At 50.4% G+C, this 13786-nt stretch overlaps 1 protein-coding gene across 1 annotated transcript in view; it reads left to right on the top strand.

Annotated features, from left to right (window-relative positions):
- The window catches only part of LOC119442760 (uncharacterized), a 275001-nt gene that overhangs the window by 251715 nt on the left and 9500 nt on the right, over window positions 1-13786 (top strand). The window lies entirely within an intron of this gene.

Raw genomic sequence — 13786 nt, 5'->3', positions numbered from 1 at the left:
GATGACAGCCTTGTTCCAACGCTCGTCACGATTTCTCTTATCTGGAAGAAAGCAGCGCGTTGACGAAACAGGTGAAGCGGAGAACAAGACGAAAGGACACGCGCGTAATTTCAAGGTGCAAGTGTACGAATCCGCCAAGTTGTCAATCCTTCTGCAAAACATTGCTCGCAGGGTTGCATGCGACAGGGAGCACCACGTATATATACAGTCATGGACAGTTAAAATACGAACAAGCTGGAGGTAGCTATAGAGTGCGTTCTCTTGCTTTTGATTTCGTCAACACGTGTAATACCATCATGATTACGGCTTCTGCGCTCACTGTGGGGATTACATCATCTTTGGCAACTGTATAAGTAGCGGTACGAAATCGCACTCTCGAGTTAATATTTGCGAAAGGTGTCCTACTTTGTAATTCCTTGTTTTTGTTTTCATTTGTCCATGACTGTACATGGTGAAAAGTTCCCTCATTCTATAGCAGTAGCAGGAATGGTGCGTGTGAGAACATGGCGCCACCGCGGACCATTCGCACCCGCGAGCGTTGTAAAATACATCTAGACTGTCTGCGATCCACGAGCCGCGTGTTTGAGCCCCCTGGGCCGTACGAGCGGGCTGTATGGAAACGTCCGGCTCTCTCTCGCACGCTCAGAGCTCTTAATACGCGCTGGCTTGTATCTCGAGGGGACCGCCGCGAATGCTTGCATGTTCTCGGGAACTAGTCACCACGTGATTCGGTGTCGCAACGTCCGTCATCGCGAGTCCGGTGCCGCTGCTTCGGCCGGCGCCCGCGTATACTCGTTGCGCGCGCGCCGGACGTGCCCGAAGCGCGTAAGCGCACACGCTGACGCACGGGCTCGTTTGTGGCCTTGCATTGTGTATACGCATGCGTTCCCGCGACCGCAACGGTGCGCTGTTTCCCACGGGCTGTTTCCGCCGTGTCTTTCGAGTCCACCGCTATACGAGTACTCCGTCCGGCGCAGACGACGACAGTGGCCGGATGCCTTGTGGTGGTATACGCTGTCATCGAGCTGTGCGCGTCACTGCAAACGATATATCATCATCATCATCATCATCATCATCAGCTTATATTTATGGCCACTGCAGGAGGAAGGCCTCTCCCTGCGATCCCCAATTACCCCTGTCTTGCGCTAGCTGATTCCAACTTACGCCTGCGAATTTTCTAACTTCATCACTCCACATAGTTTTCTGCCGTCCTCGACTGCGCTTCCCTTCTCTTGGTATCCATTCTGAAACTCTAGGTCCACCGGTTATCCACCCTACGCAATACATGGCCTGCCCACCTCCATTTTTTTTTTCTCTCAATGTCAACTAGAATATCGGTTATCCCCGTTTGTTCTCTGATACATACCGCGCTAGCTCTTCCTGTCTCTTAACGTTAGTCCTAAGATTTTTCGTTCCATCGCTCTTTGTGCGGTCCCTAACTTGTTCTCGAGCTTCTTTGTAAACCTCCAAGTTTCTGCCCCATATGTTAGCACCGGTAGAATGCAATGATTGTACACTTTTCTTTTCAACGACAGTGGTAATCTCCCAGTCAGGATTTGGTAATGCCTGCCGTATGCACTCCAGCCCAATTTTACTCTTCTATAAATTTCTTTCTCATGATCAGGGTCCCCCGTGAGTAATTGACCTAGATAAATGTACTCCTTTACAGACTCTAGAGGCTGACTGGCGATCCTGAATTCCTCTTATATATATATATATATATATATATTTACACACACACATGCTGAAGATGGCTGGCTGGCCATGTGGATAACCTGCTGGTCCAAGTGGCATGGGAGTCCCGTGAAAAACAGCATACAAAGAAAACGCGTACCGTCAACCGCAAAAGTTTACGGGACGCAGGATCTGCCAAGAAGCTGAATTCTCGCAATACGCACAGCCTGAAATTAAATGTTACAGCATGTAGTAGCATTCGCCACCTACACAGCGATTCATTAAATTAGAAGTGTCATGCCTTAACAGTGCAGTAATTCGCATTTGCTGGGGAAACCGCATCCCGTAAACTTTTGCGGTTGACTGTATACATAACGTACACCTGTGTATATAGAGCGGTTGTTGACTATACTATAGTGTGTCTAGTTTAGGGCAGCGTCCTGGAGGAAGAACAGCTGTGCGGATATTGTGCGACTCGTATACGTACAGCAAAGTGTTCCCCTGCAGGTATTTAAAACATGAGCACAGACGGCAACGCACATTTTGTGACTCAATCTGCATGTATACCGTCTACATTGCTTTGTGGTGATCAAATATGAGTGAGTTCGGTATTCGGGACGCTATCGCGACTGGCTTGTCCAGCAGAGGGCTGGGTTTACCAAAAATAGTCCGATGGTCTTGAAGAGCTTACTGCTTCTTGGAACGCTTTCCGTCAGCTGCATTCGGTACGCGAGCCGGTTCTTTCGGGCGCATGGGCAGGTGACGGCGACATCATCTTGAATATCGGACGCATTTCCGGAATTTGTCGCTGCGCCCTTCATCACTGCGCACTTACACTGTGTCACACTATTTGCGTGCAGCGCAGCGTACAGGTCGAAAGCGTTTCCGTCTTCCCGAAAACGGGATTCGGTTTTCATCTGCGGCTGAATTTCTCAGAAAACCAACAAACTGTACCGTTTCTTTTTAATTCTTTCCTTCTTTCTTATCATGCAAGTTTTTCAGATGCATTTCGAATTGTAGCTGCGGTGAGAGTAAGTCTCGAGGGAGCGCGAAGCAAGCGATTGCAGCACAAGTCAACCGTGCCGGCGGCACGCTCGTGAGAAACCCTGACGCGTGGGGTGTCCACCACGCGGCGAAACGGCTCGCTGTTGCTTTCGATACGTAATACCCGCAGTATACACGACTAGTCCATGTACTCTGCATGGTGGATTGTTCGCGTAGCCGTCACGCTTACTCAGTAGCTGTAAGCAGAGAGAGAGAGAGGCCATAAGGAAAAGCCAGGGAAGCCGACCAGGCTTAGGCTGCCCTTAGATATGCACACTGCGGGCCGAGGCCATGAGACAATTATACTTTTATTAATATTATTTTGTTCGTTGCGCTTCTTTTGTTGCCGCTTTGTGGCTCCGCAAACTTGTTTTGATTACTCTACAACACATGTCATTGCTGCGTTCTCCCAACACAGATTCTTCGCTTCGTTAAGAAGCGGCGTGCAAGGCAACGCTTACCGTAGATCTGCTCTGTAGATCTGCTCTGCAGGCTCTGTTGCCGGCGGCAACAGAGCCTGCAGAGCAGAGAGAGCCCTCCTTACGCGCTACATTACACAGCGCAGTGCAATTCAACCAGCTAACCTCGGGCCTCGATCTCGCTCAAAACGACCTGTACGCTGCGCTGCACGCAAATAGTGTGACACAGTGTAAGTGCGCAGTGGTGCGAAGCGTGTAAAAAGTACGAGGGGCACTCCGCTGAGCACTTTCTCACGCAAGTGTTCGTTCTGCAGCCTCTCGTGGGGTGCGCGCGCGAGGACTGCAATTACAGCGTCGCGCGCGCGCTCTCCGCGGCCTTGTTTTACCCCGCTCTAATTGCTCGCGAATCGCGCTTCCGTGCTCACCGGAAGCAGTGTCGGCAAAGAAAGAGCAAGAACGAAAGAGAGAAAGGAGGAAAGAGAGAGAGAGAGAGAGAGAGAGAGAAAGAAAGGCGTGGTAATCCGACGGGGCTGCGTGCTTGGGCGTCCTCGATTGCTGTCGCGTCCGTGCGGGCCTTTCATTGTCCCAGGCCCGTCTTTCGCGGAACGGCTGGGAGAACTTAAAGGTCTCAAGGTCCCGGCCATAGTGCGCCGCCGCTAACCGCGGCTTTTCACAGAGACTCAACACTTAACGGCTAGATATCGTTCTTTTGTGTGCCTCGGTCTGTGGTCGAGTTTATTCTTGTACACTCATCTCTCTCTCTTTTCCCTCTCTCTTTCGCTATATCGTTACTTTTTTACTCGCGTACCCCAGGCACGAACCTCGGCACACGTCTATAGTGTGTTACTATATAGTATGGCTCTGCCCGCTTTTCTTCACCAGCTAGCTTGCCAGGAAAGCTGTACAAGAGATGTTTTATACATGCAGCAACGAATCCCCCTAAAACACGAATGTATCTAACACTCTGCCCTATAATTCCGGGGCTGGTAATAATAGGGTTCAGCGACGTGAGTTCACATTCACGCGGATGGTCCTCTTGCCTTTATCGACGCTTACTTATTACCCTCTCCGCGTTCGTCATAAATCGCGTGCATTGGGGAAACAACACGTGTAGCACACAACCGAAGCATGGGCTCTAATCAGCCGGATGTTATCCACCGTTAGTCACTCGTATAAGGCGTCCGTAAATGTTCACTGCTCACTTCAGCGGTGTCACGATGTGAGCTTTTCGTGGTGTTCTGCATGTTTATTTGTGCTTTCATGGATAGTCTCAGTTTGCACTTTTTGTGCCACAAAACACTGTGTGGCACCCAGCAGTTTCGCTTATCGCCATACTGCGATACTGCAGTCCAGAAAGTGCTATTACCGGAGTGGATACAGAGCACATGGCTACAAAGGTATGCTTGAAAAACCGTAGACATGCTACAACCAACAAAAATCGGACGCTATAGTGATAACGATACGCTCAAACAACGCCTATCAGCCACATCTACTGCTTTCATCTTCATAATAAGGAAATGAAGTGATAGTTCTGGCATGCCATCCCCAATCCCAAAGAAACACTAGAGATGACTCTCACCTAATGCGCCACAGACACAACCCAACGATGCTCTCCAACACCACATTGCCAACAGACCGGCGAAACCGGTGTGTGAGATGTTGCGAATACCCCAACGCAAAGCAAACTTACTGGGGATGGCCGTAGAGCACTCTTTTCCTGCGTTTTAGCTCTTTGAATGATTCCGCCGTCCCTTCCTTATATTTGGGAGAGCTGGATCGCTCCATCGTAAAAGCAGCGTCTGAAGCTATGTGGTCATTGCCGGTGGCCCGCGTGCACATAAAAGCTCGTTAACGGGTCTAGAGAATTGGACTCGGCACCACCACAGGGGTTGGACTCCCTCCGACCACGATGATTCGGACTATGATTGGTTTAGAAATAAAGTTTTTCTCTCCATTTAACCTTTAAAGGATTGCACGTGCTTGAGTTTCGAGACCATGCAGGGTCAACCGCCACAAGTCACGCCGAGATTCACGCGAGGAGATCGTTTTTTTTTTTTTTTTTTTTTTTCCTTGGTGTCTCTTACCTCTCCCTCCCTCTCTCTATCTGTCTGTCCTCCTTTTCTTTATACGGCTGCCCCTTGGAAAAAACCAGATCCGCCGTCAGATTGATCGGCCCATTCTTTGCGGACTTTCTGATTGCGGACACGAAAGTGGAGCGGGAGAAACGACACGGAACACGTGAGGTGTGCAAACAGTGCTTGAGCCACCGACGGCGGCGGGTACGTGCCCTCAACAGCCGGCCGCCCCCTAATCGACGGTGTTCGTGTGTACAGTACACGCCTTATCGAGCGCGCGCTGTCTGGGAACAGCGAGATGGGGCTCTCGAGACGCGAGTTTCACGCCAGAGCGGCCGCGCTCTTGCACCGTCGGGAGGTATCGAGGATGCGGTATTGTTATTTATTTATATATTTTTGTTCAATAAGGGCACTGCGACACATCGCATATCGTGTATCGTGAGATATAATACCGATGTGGGAAGAAGTATATGGCATGGGAATTCTGTGGCGCTTATACGGTTGTCAAGTTGAGCGGTTGATGGCATCTGCGGGCGCTGGAGGGCGCAGAATATATTGAGCGCGACCACATTTATCACTGGAGCCGCGCTCTGACACGTCGCATATAGTAAGATATAATAATGTGGTACGAGTAGCACTAGGCGCTTATATATCGTCCGTTTCTCTGGCGGCTGGCACCTATGATCGACGAGGACGCAGAGCGCATTAACTTATAGCACGAATGCGGTGACAAGAGGAGGCTTCCAGTCTCCTTGTTGCTCCTAAATAAATCTCACGAGGAGCTCGTGTAGTGAATACAACAGCCATGTACATGGTATACAATATACTGTATACAGACGCGTGAATATAATGGACGAAGAGACGTCAGGCGGCACTTAATGTAATTTATAATGTCAATGAAAAAGGTCGCGTGCGGCGTTCCTGAACTCGTCATTAGTCATCTACACCGCATATCGCTCAGGTACTCCTTGCCCTTTCGCACACTATAGGTGTAGCTTGCTTATCCATTCTTCACCGATGATACTATTGTCGCCTATTGTCTGCTTGTTTCCTCTATAGCGCCTCATTCGGTGAGCCTTGTGCTTTGTGTTTTCCGCCTTGCGCGGCTTCCTTCCATTGTAGTACCTGTCGCGCGGTATATCGCCTGTATGTACCTGGCGTTTCGGTCACCTGTAAACGCCTGTGAGTTTAGTAGAGCTGACATTCAAGTTAGTTGGTTATTCATGACCGTCAAATATACCAGCGCGTAAAAAAAAAAAACTGCAAGGGACAAACGTAGAAGAGACATACACAGCGCTATGTACGTGTCACTTCTACGTTCGTCCCTTGTTCTTCTTTTTTTTTTTTTTTTTTTTTTTGCGCGCTGGCATATTTGCCGATCTCAGTTGAGCGTGCGCGCGTAATGGAATGTGGAATAAGCACATCGGGGGTCGTTAAACTCGCCGTTCGCAAACGGAACTCGCGCCGCAGCGAAGGAGACGTGACAAACAGGCTTCGACCCTCCGCGATGTCCTTGAAAGAAAAGGAGTGGTCGCAGCCCGGCGCTGCTGACACAGCCGATAACTTACCGAGTGTTCGCGCACGCGTGTCAGTCCCATATCGCAGTGTCTGCAGTGCAGCGCCATGCACCGTTGTGTAGCGCATGCATATAATTAATGACTGCGTTGAACGCGTGCCGAGCGCGCGCCGCTGCTTTGGTGTGTGCGCTCTCGCCGTTTTGGCTTCGCTCTGTCGCGTGCGGCCGGCGTAGCGGAACATGCAAAGCACGAAACACCACCGATGAACAGTAGACAGACAAGGGGAGCATCGGATATGACGCCAAATTTCCGACAAGAAATCGTGTCCTCAAGAAAACTTGCGGTAGTCGAAACGTTGGCAGCAGGCTGAATGAAGCTTTTAGTTGGACACTGGCTATCAAACCAAGACTACATTTCCCTGTGACCGATTTATCTCGTTTGTAAAAGGCCACCGAGCCGAGCGTAGCAGGCAATTAACCCCGGTATACAGTGCAACCACACGACAAGGAGCATTATATTTGTATCAGTACACAACATATAGTAAGGCCCGCACCCAGCACAACACAGCACTGCAGGGCTCAGTATGGTAGCGTGCGTGCGTGCGTGCGTGCGCTTGTTTGTTTTCTTGTGTCCAGTCTTATTCGTGCTAAAAAACTCGTGAGAGCGGACGGCGGTGCGCTTACTCCGTGACCGCTATTTTCTCTTCGTGACCTCAACATACGCCCGTGATCAAAATTATGCGGACTGAAGGGGCCTTGCGGGAAAAAAAATAATAAAAAAAGAAAATTAGGTATTTATTGACAACTGTGGTGGCAACCTGAAACGGACGAACAAACTGCGATGTTTGTAATACCAAGTCTAAGCTGCAGTCCTCAGTTTCAGGTTACGTGCATGCCAAGGACAGTGAAGAAATTTTGGTGTTTTCGCAAAAGCTCTGGGGCCAAATTCACAAAGTTTTTCGTTCGTAATTGCACTTTACTATTAGTCGGCGGCCTTGGCTAATAGTATGTTCAACACCGTCATTGGCTGGAATTTTCTCTTACGAACAACTCTGGCGCAATAACTTTTTGTCAATACTGGCGCTGGTCCGCACACTTTTAGTCACCAGCGTGCTATCATGGCCTTCTCACGAATATAAGAGAATGCGCTCCCCTTGCATAACGAGGCCGTGATACAAGGCCTGCCTGAAAAGTATCCGACCTTATTTATTTCAGAAGAAAAAAAAAAAACAAGAAAACAAAGAACTATTTATGGCTCAGGTACGCCACACTGTGCGACGCGGAAGGACCGTTCGTGATGTGTTTAGACCATACCACCGTGGTTTAGACTGCACGCGGCGTGACGTTCATTTGAGCGTGCTATTGTGCAGGAGCAGTTATGTTGAGTACTGTCGTGTGTCCTCGGCGCGATTCTAAGCGGGCAAAAAATGCCGACGTGAATTGAACAGAGCTGCCGCAACCGCAAAGCGGGGTGATAGTCAAGCGAAAGCAATTCGGAAAGTCCGATCAGGGTTTGGAGGGGATGCTATGCTCATGACGCAGATGAAAATGGTGCGACCGCTTGATGGAAGCCACGCATCTGCGGAGAGGGAGCTACGTTTTGGGAGGCCTTCAACAAGCCGTAATGATAATAGTTTTTTTTAATGCAAACCTTGATAATGAGAGATCGCCCGTTAACTATATATGGGAGAAATCGATCAGCTATTCGCAAAGCAACAAAGGTGCTAGTGCGCACCGTTTTAAAGACAATTTGGGTACCCAGCGGGTGCCTCCAAAGTTCGTGCCTAGGATTTTGACAGAGGAATTAGAATACCTGGCAACTGCACCAATATCTTGTTCGCACGACTTATGTGGTTCGGCCTTTTTCAGGCACAGTATTTTGGTGATTCGGCAGGCTCCTTACTCTCCGGACATGACCCGTGCGACTTCTAGCGGTTCCCGAAGATCTAAAGGCACCTGAAAGGAACGTACTCTGAAATCGGCATGAATATAAAGTGCAAACGCGAGGGCTGCCCTGACAGCGTTTCCCGTAGAGGAGGAGTGCCAGGACCGCTTTGAAAAGCGGAAGGACCGCGGAGCTCGGTGTGTGGAAGCAGGAGGAAAGTACTTTCAACAGGATTAGGACATCATGCGGCGCTTTTTTTTTATTCCTGTTACCACGCATGCATGGTCGCATGCTTTTCAGACAGACGTCGTTTTCAACGTGCCACCGAAGTGTCACGACGGTATACCATTTGCCCAGCAATGTCTGTTTTCGGCATGCCCGACACGCACTGTGTGTCTCATTTCAATGGGGGGCCGAGCCGTAACGGTCATGAAAAGGGACAAAGCTGCAGCCGTGGTCGAAACTCATCCTCTGCATGCCACTGTTCGCCGTGGTGTACACGCTTTCGGACGCTAAGAAAAAACGCGCGCTGCATTGGTTCTTTCCCCGTTCCCGGCGAACGATTGCACGCGCGCAGTGGTCCGTGCTCGTCGCGTGTTTGCCTCATCGTTGTTTGCGTCTCTCCTCCCACGTTTTGTCGCAAAACAGGGAAAAAAAGAAAGGATGTCTTTGAGCACTTCCCCTCGTTTGCTGCGTCTGCCGTGGACGGCGCGCGGAGGAAACGACGCTTGTGGCTGGTTCGTCGAGCACGAGGCTCCCTCGGCGTGTGTATCTACAGCTGGACAAGTTCGGGCCTAAAGTGTCATGCGTAGCTTATACAGGGTCGCGCCTGCGTCGCAACTTGCTCCCGGTCCTACTATACTGCTGACTACTGCATGCTGACCCGCCTTCGGGAAAGCAAGAGCCTACTGCCGACGCGATGCGCAGGGCTTACGCTGGAAACTGGAAGGTAAACATTCGTGCGTGGTCAGCAAAAACGTGTTTGCGCTCCGCGCAAGTCGACCCCCCCGGGGTCTCCGCGATCTTGTCCGGTCGGCTTTTCCTTTTCGTTCGATTTGCTGCGACTTGGAATGTCCAAGGCCTTGAGACTTACGAAACAAGCATCCAGTGTCGATAAGTAGTATTTCATGATTTCTATTTCACTGCGCCGACGAACGGCGGACGAGAACGGAAAGTTAACTCAAGCGCTCTTCTTGCGCTCTTCTTGCGTTCTTTTTTTTTTTTTTTTTTTTTTTTGGGGGGGGGGGTGCGTCGTGTACACTGTGGGGGAAAAAAAAGAGGAAGAAAAAAAACTAAAAAAAGCATGATTATATAAGAAACCACCAGGTTGTCAAGCTTGCTTCCATCACATACAATGCCCCTGAGAGATACACGCAGTTCCATTGTCCCGGTCTATGGAAACATCCATCCCGACTGAAAGCGTTATATATGTTGATTTGAGCTTTCTTTAATTTCGCAGAGGTGGAAGCACCACGCGAGTGTGTGTGTGTGTGTGAGAGAGAGAGGGGGGTAGAGGAGGTGTATATGGTAGCACCATTACAAGGTAGCACCTCATTACAAGGTGCTGAAAAGTGTCTGCGGCGCTGGTGGGAAGACTTTCCTTCTAGATTGTGGCTTCTAGGGAATTTTGATATTTTTCTCGTAATCAAATTGGTTCGACTAAGTAACGTGCGGCTAAAAGAGGGAACTAATTTCCTAAAAATTTGGCGCTGCCGCTGATTCTCAAAACGCAGGATACCATTTGCGAACGGTTTCGTTTCGTGCCGCGCGGCGACTCGTATAAGTTTACTATAATTAAATACGCTTGTATAGTCCGGCTCTCAATCTGTTGCGCGGGCGAGACGCGGCATCTTTCATTACATTACGTGCACAAATTGGCTGAATACGCGCTTTTTGCGAACCTTTCGTTTCCCCTGACCTTTCGGACCAAGCTTAGATGTCATGCCCGCAGGCGAGGCTTTTTGGTAAGGTATGGGAGAAAACTTATTATTTTGGGGGAGGCGGACGTACGTCTTCAATAATTCCCCGCGGTCTCGCATCGATTTCACGTTCGGGCGTGACGTAATTGAGGACACGGCGCGCGAGAATATTTGCGCGCGCGCGCACTTGAGCACATATATTGTCTTCTTCGAGACAAATCTGTGCTCGTCGCGGCGCTTCGGCAGGCGGCCCCTATAGACGGCATTTCCATTTATATTGCGCCGCCCGCTTGCCCGGATTCCACGCTCCCTACCCTTTACCCCCCTCTATAGACTCTCATATCCGCCTCGGGTGGGAAGGGGGCAGTAGCGCACCCAGGATCTCTGCCAGGGGGGGGGGGGGGGGGGGGGGGTTGACAGTTTGCCAGTACCATCTAAACAGCACTAATGAGGGGGTGTGGAGGTGGGGGGGAGGCTTGCGAGTGTCTTGACCGAGCGCGCGCTCCGTCCTTGTGCGATCGGTTGCGTGAACGCGCGCTCTTTTCCGTGGAGGATTTCGTGACACTGAAGCGGCGCCGGCTTGCGCATGATCCTCCCGGCTCCTTCCGCTGAGAAGGCGACGGGTGCCGCTATTTTCCGAGAGGAAAAACGAGAAAGAAAGAAAAACAGTTTCAAAGGGGGAGTGAAGGCCGCCGTAGCTCCGGCTCTTCTTTCCCAATTCCACTTCGGCGCGACGCCCCGTCAGCGTGGTCGGTCGGCCCGCCGATATCTCCGCGTTGGAGTCTCGGCTGCACATATAAGGCGGTGTGGGAGGCGCTGATGCGGATCGGCCCTGGCGACTCCTGTGGCGCAAGCGCGCATGCTCATGGAGCATGCGCGCTTTCATCGCATGTATATAGCGCGTGCGTGCGCGCGCGTGGTTACTAAGTGGCAACTGGTTTATTTAATAATCGAATGGATAAGTAAATAAATAGGAAGGGAGGGAAGCAAATTTCGGCTGACCGCGCACTGTATATAAAAGGACAGGGAGAGAGGTTAACAGAGATGACAGAGTAAACGAGAGAGCTTTATGTATGTATGTATGTATGTATGTATGTATGTATGTATGTATATATATATATATATATATATATATATATATATATATATGGAACCGAACAACTAGGTGAGAACATGCGCGCGATATTCGAGCGCATTCCATTTGACCGTGGCGCCTGACACAACGCCCGTATACAGCTGTGAATAATTGGAGATGTGGATGTGACTTGAGGACTCTGGATTCTACTCACGCGCCGGCCGTCCCACAACTCTTTCACGAAAGCGACAACACAGCTAGTTGTTAGTATTAAAAGCAGAAGAAAAAAAAAATGACAGGCGACCCTAATCTTTGACTTAGGTGTCTCTTATAGTGACACCACTCGCACCTCGGCGTTAATTCTGATTCATTCTAATTATTCGAGACACTTCAACAACTCAACTTGTAACTAAACTTATGCTCTGATATCATATGTGTAATGAAACACGTGAAATTTGTACTCTACTATTTTAACACGAAAGTGTTTTATTCCGGGGTCCACCAAGACTTCACTGACGTATTTCCGTCACGGAAATACGTCATGGAACATAATACAAAGAAAGAAACCAGAAGAAAAAGTTCCACAACCATGCAAAATTTGGGAATCGAACCCACGACCTCTCGGTCCGCGACGATAGATCGCCGAGCGTTTAACCCATTGCGCCACAAACGCATTTGCAGAGAGCTACACAGACGCGCCTTATATATCTAACTCTCCTCCGTGTACCCGCGCTCTTGCTCGGGGCGGTGCCGCCGCCTACGAGCAGAAAAGAGAAGTACTGCATTATGACACTAACGCGCACCGACAGTGAACGCTTCGGTGGTCTCAGCTCTACGACGCCTCGATGCCAGCATTCGAAGGGACGCTGGCATCAAGAAGCACTACCAACGCCACCTAGGTGGCGTTGGTAGTGGCGTTCACCGTACTCAGCACAGCGGAGCGCGGCCTCCGCAATTAGGTCTGAAAATGTTTCTGAAGTTGATCGCGGAGGCTGCAATTACGACGCGCTGTACGCGCTGATTTGACTCGGTGACGATTCAGTTACGTGCTTTGTCTTGCGCGTTGTATTAGTGTGTCAGTTACGTGCTTCGTCTTTCGCGTTGTGCTAGCGTGTGCAGCGTAGTGCAGCTTCCATATGCACGACGGTTGCTCATGGTCATCGACGTTGGTAGTCGTGATGGAGGAGACGTGCCACCAGGCGTCAGCGTGGGTGCATCAACGCCTAAGGGCGCTTTAGCCACAAAACACCAATAGACATTATATATCAATGTGCAATAAACATTACACTACTTCTGTGAAGACACGTTTCACTTTCGTGTTCTATACCGATTCCTATATAAGAGGGATCAACCACATTTTTTTTCTTTCTTGTTTGTCTGATTTATTTCGAATTTCGTCCCCGGTCGTCTCGGGAGGTGAACCGGAAGTGCTGCGCAAGAAACAAGAGTGTCACTCGATGCTCGTGCCACTTAATAAAAAAAAATAAAAAATTAAGGGAGTGATGAAGCGTTCGCACCTTCAAGCGCGAGCGCCACATAATTTTCATGCCATTCGCGAGAGCGCCTAGACAGCTATTTATTATTAACAATTTTCTTTTTCTCGCCCATGGTTCGCGCTTCCTATACATACGTTGTTGCCCAGGACGAGTTCGGCGTGCACTCCGGTCTCCGCTGTTTGTTCTGTCCCTCTTCCTCTTCGCACGCGGGTCACACGCGTTCGTGATAACACAGCTGCTGGCCCCGTGCCCGGCCGGCCGAGCAGCCCGGGGCAAGTCGAGCGCAGCGTCGTTGTCTTCCTCTTCCGGGCCGAGCTTGCCGTCGCCGGACCGAATTCGCGCGGGATCGTAAACAGAAGCGCGCGCTCGCTGGCGTCCTTCGTCGCAGCAGCCGTTTTACGACTGAGCGTTTCGCGTGGAAATGGATTTGCTCCGTGGGATGAGTGCGTTTATGGCCGGCGGACTCCTCAGGCAATGGAGGGCTGCACGCGCGACCGCGTCTTTTGTTCTGGTCATTGCGCGCGCGCCACATTGGCGGCGAGCGTGTCGTTTCTCGGCTGGGTCGTCCCGATGCCGTCCCTAGCCTGCTCCGTGTCGCATGGCGACGTTCCGCGCTGGTGACCGAGGTTTACCGGCACTTGATGTGTGGTGAACTTTGATTACAGTCTAATTACCAGAGTGGA

This window comes from Dermacentor silvarum, chromosome 2 (genome assembly GCF_013339745.2).
Source record: "Dermacentor silvarum isolate Dsil-2018 chromosome 2, BIME_Dsil_1.4, whole genome shotgun sequence".
In the NCBI taxonomy this organism is placed as follows: Eukaryota; Metazoa; Arthropoda; class Arachnida; order Ixodida; family Ixodidae; genus Dermacentor; species Dermacentor silvarum.
Note: the sequence above shows the minus strand (reverse complement) of the source record. Positions and strands in the feature narration are given on the sequence as shown.